We start from the raw sequence: 7,804 nt of genomic DNA on the forward strand, positions 1-7,804 counted from the left end.
GACAAAGCTGGAACGGTCCTGGTCCCTATCTGGGGACCTTGCCCCAGGATACATGCCAGTTACCCCCAGGCCTGAGCACAGCATCCCTCCCAGGAACACAGTGAGCCCCAAGATGGGGGACTGCTTTCCCCAGTCCGAGGACCTGTGCTCCCCAGGGGCAGGCCCACCGCAAGGCAGTTGCAAAACTCAAGAGACAAGTGCTTCTGAAAGAAGGTTATTATAAAATCACACCATGTCCAGTACAAGAAAGGGGGAGCCCAAACTTGGTTTCGAGAAAACACACAAGAAACCACAGTCACTTGGAAAATGAAGCTCCTGAGGACCTCAGCAACAGCCCAAAAGGGCTGTCTCAGTGATTGATACCCTCCAAAGATGTTGCGAAAATTGATAGCAGAGAAAAAAAAATAAGGTTGCTCATAACATCATTCATGGTCAGTGTAGGTAAGAAAGCTTTTAAGAGAAGCCTCCAAAATCACCAGGGAGTAAATACCTGCCCAGGGCAGGGATGGAACCCACCACCACCCAGGTTCCAAGGTCAGAAGCCACCCAAGGACTGAAGAAAACTCTCGGTAAACTGATAACTGTGGTTCTCATTAGAAGTGGGGGGTGTTGTAACTGGACGTACTTGTATATGATTTAAAAATTGAACACTAAGCATGTTTTCCTTTGCAAGGGAAAGAAGCGAAAGACAAGCCTCTCCTGGCAGTCCAGTGATTAAGACTCCACACCTGCACTGCAGGGAGCACAGGTTCAATCCTTGGTCAGGGAACTAGTCTCCTCCATGCTGCGTCGCATGGCCAAAAAAAAAAGTGAAAGACAAAAATTAGTTCCAGGAAACGGTGGCTGTGAGAGTTTCCTGAGTCTCCTCACTCCTCATCACAAGTGTGCAGGAAAAGTGATGGCTTGATTTTTTATTTATTTCTTGTTTTAAATTTTGAAGTTTTTTTTTGAATTGTGAATTCTTAAAAAAAAATTTTTTTTGGAGGCTAATTACTTTACAATATTGTATTGGCTTTGCCATACATTGACATGAATTCGCCACGAGTGTACATGTGTTCCCCATCCTGACCCCCCCTCCCACCTCCCTCCCCATCCCATCCCTCTGGGTCATCCCAGTGCACCAGCCCTGCGCACCCTGTCTCATGCATCGAACCTGGACGGGTGATCTGCTTCACATGTGATAATTTACATGTTTCAATGCCATTCCCCCAAACCACCCCACCCTCACCTTCTCCCACAGAGTCCAAAAGACTGTTCTACACATCTGTGTCTCTTTCGCTGTCTCGCATACAGGGTTATCATTGCCATCTTTCTAAATTCCAAATATATGTGTTAGTATACTGTATTGGTGTTTTTCTTTCTGGCTTACTTCACTCTGTATAATAGGCTCCAGTTTCACCTACCTCATTAGAACCGATTCAAATGCATTCTTCTTAATAGCTGAGTAATACTCCATTGTGTATATGTACCACAGCTTTCTTAGCCATTCGTCTGCCGATGGATATCTAGGTTGCTTCCATGTCCTGGCTATTATAAACAGTGCTGCGATGAACATTGGGGTACACATGTCTCTTTCAATTCTGGTTTCCTCGGTGTGTATGCCCAGCAGTGGGATTGCTGGGTCATAATGCAGTTCTGTTTCCAGTTTTATAAGGAATCTCCACACTGTTCTCCATAGTGGCTGTACTAGTTTGCATTCCCACCAATAGTGTAAGAGGGTTCCCTTTTCTCCACACCCTCTCCAGCATTTATTGCTTGTAGACTTTTGGATCGCAGCCATTCTGACTGGTGTGAAATCGTACCTCATTGTGGTTTTGATTTGCATTTCTCTGATAATGAGTGATGTTGAGCATCCTTTCATATGTTTGTTAGCCATCTGTATGTCTTCTTTGGAGAAATGTCTGTTTAGTTCTTTGGCCCATTTTTTGATTGGGTCGTTTATTTTTCTGGAATTGAGCTGCAGGAGCTGTTTGTATATTTTTAGATTAGTTCTTTGTCAGTTGCTTCATTTTCTACTATTTTCTCCCATTCTGAAGGCTGTCTTTTCACCTTGCTTATAGTTTCCTTTGTTGTGCAAAAGCTTTTAATTTTAATTAGGCCCCATTTGTTTATTTTGCTTTTATTTCCAATATTCTGGGAGGTGGGTCATAAGAGGATCCTGCTGTGATTTATGTCGGAGAGTGTTTTGTGTATATCTTCCTCTAGGAGTTTTATAGTTTCTGGCCTTATGTTTAGATCTTTAGTCCATCTTGAGTTTATTTTTGTGTCTGGTGTTAGAAAGTGTTCTAGTTTCATTTTTTTTTGAAGTCGTTGACCAGTTTTCCCAGCACCACCTGTTAAAGAGACTCTTCTCCATTGTATATTCTTGCCTCCTTTGTCAAAAATAAGGTGACCACAGGTGTGTGGATTTATCTCTGGGCTTTCTATTTTGTTCCATTGATCTATATTTCTGTCTTTGTGGATGGCTTGATTTTAAAATCCTACCTGAGCCAGACCAAAGAAAGTAAAGTCACAGCCTCAGCCTCCTGCCTAAGACAGTCTGGTGGCCTCATGAACTGACAAAGGGTGGCTCCTTCACCTGGAGGGGGATGCTGACCTGTCCCTCCCACGGGAATCAGCTGTGCCCACTCCCATTTGAACAGGTACGTGTTTGGGGCAAGCAATCTGGTGCCTTTCTTCATTGGCAGCCCAGGCAGGGAGACACTTAGAGATCCCTTTATTCCAGAAGGAATCTGAGAAGGCTCTGAGCTCACAGTGCAGACTTACTGGACTCACAAAGGGGGCTTGTTTTAGATCAAATGTTGATCCATTAATTAGGGGCAGCACAGCATCATACTGGGAGCTAAATCAGCTACCACAGACCAGCATTCATGTCCCCCAAAATGCTGAAGTCTAACCCCTATTGTGTTGGTATTAGGAGTGAGGCTTTGGGGTGATTAGGTCACGCAGATGGAGCTCTCAGGAATGGGATTAGTGTCCTTACGAAAGAGACCCCAGAGAGTGCCCTTGCCCTTTCCACCACAGAAGGACATAGTGAGAGGTGGAAAAATTAAGTGAAAGTGTTAGTCCCTCAGTCGTGTCTGACTCCACGACCTCATGGACGGTAGTCTTCCAGGCTCCTCTGTCCATGGAATCCTCCATTGTAGGATAGCATTTCATCAGGATGTTAACAGAATTAGAGCTTGAAATACTAAATTACTTGAATTTAGCTTGAATGTTTAAATGGATACAAAGGATGGCTGTGGATGTGCAGGTAACATGATCAGTAAGTGTAACTTCATGGTGGTTTTTTCCCCCGACAGGTGTTAAGTAAGTGGATCCTCAGTAAAAAGATAAGTGAGCTGCTCAGTCGTGTCCGACTCTTTGCGACCCCATGGACTGTAGCCCGCCAGGCTCCTCCGTCCATGGAATTTTCCAGGCAAGAATACCAGAGTGGGTTGCCGTTTCCTTCTCCAGGGGATCTACCTGACCCAGGGATTGAACCCAGGCCTCCGGCATTGCAGGCAGCCTCTTTACCATCTGAGCCTAAATCCTCAGTGGAGTTCTCTGTTACTGTTACAATGGCCCTTCAGATTTAGAAATAGATAGACCCGGGGTGTCTTCCAACCACCACAACCAGTTCTCCCATTCTTGGTTGATCTAAGCGAGGTGAACCCACAGTTTGACAGTGCCTGGTTTTTAGAGTCAGCCATCTGGGGGCAGTACCATCAGATCTCACAGGTTAAGGGCTCTGTCCCACAAAACCAGCCCCATCTCAAATGCCAATCGCAAGTCCAGAGCTACCCAAACTTCTGACCTCCTGGCTATAAACCAGAGCTTCCACGACCCCCTTCTCAGGTTGAGCCATTTGCTGGAATGGTTCACAGAACTCCAGAAACAGTTATGTGTATTTACTGGTGTCTTCTATAATAAAGGAGATCCGAGGAGGCATGATCAATTGTTAACTCCACTTCCAGCCTTTCATTCTTCTCTGGAGAATGGCGTTGGGGTGGAGTTGAAAATTTCAAGTTTCTAATCATGGCTTGATTTTTCTGATGACCAGCCTCCATTCCCAAACCATCCAAGAACCTACCCAGAGTCACCTCATCGAACAAAAGTGTTAAGTTTCTCAGTCGTGTCTGACTCTTTGTGACACCATGGACTGTTACCTGCCAGGCTCCTCCGTCCATGGGATTGTCCAAGCAAGAATACTGGAGTGGGTAGCCATTTCCTTCTTCAGGGCATTTTGCTGACACAGGAATCAAACCTGGGTCTCCCACACTGCAGGCAGACTCTTTCCATCAGAACAAAACACAGCTTTAATAGGTTAAAGTTTTTTAACCCATTAAAATCATTTTATAAAATCATGAGGACAGAAAAACTACAATTTTGAGCATGCACATATGGCCTTTCCAATACTACTACTGCTTCTGTAGTTGGTGTTTTAGTTTGGGTTGCTATAGCCAAATACCGTAGATTGAGTGTCTTATAAACAACAGATATTTATTTCTCACAATTCTGAAGGCTGGAAGTCTGGGATCAAAGTGTTGGCATGGTGATGTCTGGAGAGCTTGCTTCCAGGTTTATAGGCTGCCAACCTCTCCCTGGTGGCTCAGACAGTAAAGAATCTGCCTGCAATGCAAGAGACCTGGGTTAGATCCCTGGGTCAGGAAGATACCCTGGAGAAGGGAATGGCTACCCACTCCATCCAGTATTCTTGCCTGGAGAATTATAAATATCGAACATTTAAATTAATTAGCTATTTTGCTTTGCAAAATACTAGTCACCTGCTAGGACTTCACTGGTCATCCATGGGTTAAGCATTCACCTTCTAATGCAGGAGACAGGGGTTTGATCCCTGGTCAGGCAACTAAGATGCCACATGCCTCAAGGCAACTAGCCCGAGCACCACAACCACAAAGCCCATGTGCTTTGGAGCCTGTGTACCACGACTAGAGAAGCCCGTGTACCACCACTAGAGAGAAGCCCGTGGAGAAGCCTGTGTACCATGACCAGAGAGAAGCCTGTGTACCACGACCAGAGATAAGCCCGCATACCACAACCAGAGAGAAGCCCGCGTACCACAACCAGAGAGAAGCCCGCGTACCACGACCAGAGAGAAGCCCGTGTACCATGACCAGAGAGAAGCCCGTGTACCACGACCAGAGAGAAGCCCACGTACCACAGCTAAAGAGAAGCCCGTGTACCACGACCAGAGAGAAGCCCGCGTACCATGACTAGAGAGAAGCCCGTGGAGAAGCCCGCGTACCACAGCTAAAGAGAAGCCCGTGTACCACGACCAGGGAGAAGCCCGCGTACCACGACTAGAGAGAAGCCCGTGTACCATGACTAGAGAAGCCTGCATGCTGCAGTGAAGACCCTGCATGCCACAACTGAGACCTGACACAGACCAATAAACATTTTAAAAATGCAAACATGGCTGCCATTCTCAAAACTTTTACTTTACACAATGAAGTTATACAGATGATACAGAGAATGCAATGGCACCCCACTCCAGTACTCTTGCCTGGAAAATTCCATGGACGGAGGAGCCTGGTAGGCTGCAGTCCATGGGGTCACGAAGAGTCAGACACGAGCGAGCGACTTCACTTTGACTTTTCACTTTCATGCACTGGAGAAGAAAATGGCAACCCACTCCAGTGTTCTTGCCTGGAGAATCCCAGGGATGGGGGAGTCTGGTGGGCTGCTGTCTATGTGGTTGCAGAGTCGGACACAACTGAAGTAACTTAGCAGCCGCAGCAACAAGTAATATATATATATATATTATTTATATATAATCCTATTATTTAGTAATATATATATAAATATTTCACCTGCAGAAATTACCTAGTGCAAAAAGGCTCTACACATCCCTGGGACCTCATGTCTCTGGAAGAATTCTTGTGTCCTTTAAAAGATTTTGTAAACAAGACTAAAGAACCATCAGATATTTTTACAAATAATGCTGGAAGGTGCATTGGCATCCACAGCTATGTTAAATGTCCAACTGTTGGACTGACGTTCACAGTTCTCCAGAACAAGTCTACAAAGCCTTATGGGGCTTCACAGAGAGAAGGCTCTCTTGTTATCCTGTTTCTTACCCCATGATATTCACATCAATGTGAAATAGTCAGGCAGCAGGGATTTTAAACCTCTTCCAACACCTGCAGGCTTGGGAACCACAGGTTTCATCAGTTTCAGCTCAGAAACAAGGTTGAAAGGGTCCACTTCTGAGACAGCAGCCTAAGGAGCTCTACAGACCCATTCTAAAGCAAAACACATAAAACTGATGACGACTAACAATAAAAAAGTATAAATCTCTGAAAATTGTCCCCAGTGCGCACAGCAAAAGAAGAGATGTCGATTCAAGAAAATCTACTAAAACTTGGTAAGAACAGTAAGAGTCTGAAGTAACTTACCCAACCAACCCCCAGCTCCACTTGACAGACTCCATGTGGGGTGGGTATGGCCAAGAAGATGGGGCTCCCTCTCCTTTCAGCTCCTGATCAAAGGATATGGCATCTTACCAATGGGGCAGGACACCAACATTTCTCATCCTCCCAACTCCAAGCTGAAGCAGCTAAATTCCTGGCAAGTGTGGCTGAGAGCTTAGGGGCACGCTTCCTCCAAGCAGCACCTACGCCCTGAATGCAGGCCTGGCAAACTGAGCATATGGGGGTCCTGACCGTCCCCACCGCTGATCACTGATAGAGCAGAGGTTCCACACCAAGAGAAGCAAATCAAGAAGAGCAGAGGCTGCCACTGCAGAGCACTGGCCCGAAGATTCTTCCCCGGAGAAAGGCAGTTCACAGAGGGTTCCAAAGTTGTGCACAAAGGAGCTGACCTCATCTGAAACAGACGTTCAAGCCTCAGGGTTCTCTTGGAAAACAAACAAACAAACAAACAAACAAACAGGTCTTCTATTAATTAAGAGCAAAAACCTAAACCAAGTCAGTTCAACCAGGGAGAACCAAGGAAAGAGACTACTAAGAAGAGCCTCCTGGCGTAAGAACAAAGCCCAGTGACTGGCCTCGAAGCTGAGCACTAGCCAGAAGGCTGTGCAGCAGTTTACGGGCATTGCTGAAGACAGCAGACCAGGCAGCCACAACTTAGTGGAGCCCAACAGCTGGGTGTGACAGCAACCGAAACGGCTGCATGGAGGGATCCGGAAGGAGACAGAGAGCCCCGGGAAAGCCCAGGGTGACTTTGCTCACGCTTAATGTGTGCCCTCTGAAGAGTGACACCTAAGGATTTCACACTGCAGGGGAGACAGCCTCACTAGAACAGTCTAGCCATACCACTAAGCACATAAATAGACAACTGTAAAAACAAGCCCAGAGAAAAGGAGGGAATCAGTATCCAGAGCTGCTAAAACATACTACCTAAAATATCAGGCTTTCAGCCAAAAAATTATGACACTCAAAGAACGGCAAAGTGACCCATACACAGCGGGGAGAAAAGCAGACGACAGAAACTGTGAGAGGGCCCTGAAGTCGTACTTAGCGAACAAAATTCCACAGCAGCTATTACAACTGTCCAAAGAACTTAAGGGAGCCACGCTGAAAGAAGCAAAGGAAGGTTTCCTGATGGTGTCTCATTACATAGAGAATAGCAGTAAAAAGACAGAGATTATTAATATAAAGCGAAATATGCATTAGAAGGCTCCAATGGCAGATGTCGTCGGCAAAAGAGTCTGTGATGAACTTGAAGACAGAGACTGACAGAGATTATGCAATCCAAAGAACAAGGAGAATAAAGAACGAAGAAAAACGGACACTCTTGGAGAAATGTAGGATGCCATTAAGTGCGCCGATGCACACACAAT

The sequence above is a fragment of the Budorcas taxicolor genome, chromosome 7, assembly GCF_023091745.1.
Source record: "Budorcas taxicolor isolate Tak-1 chromosome 7, Takin1.1, whole genome shotgun sequence".
NCBI lineage: Eukaryota > Metazoa > Chordata > Mammalia > Artiodactyla > Bovidae > Budorcas > Budorcas taxicolor.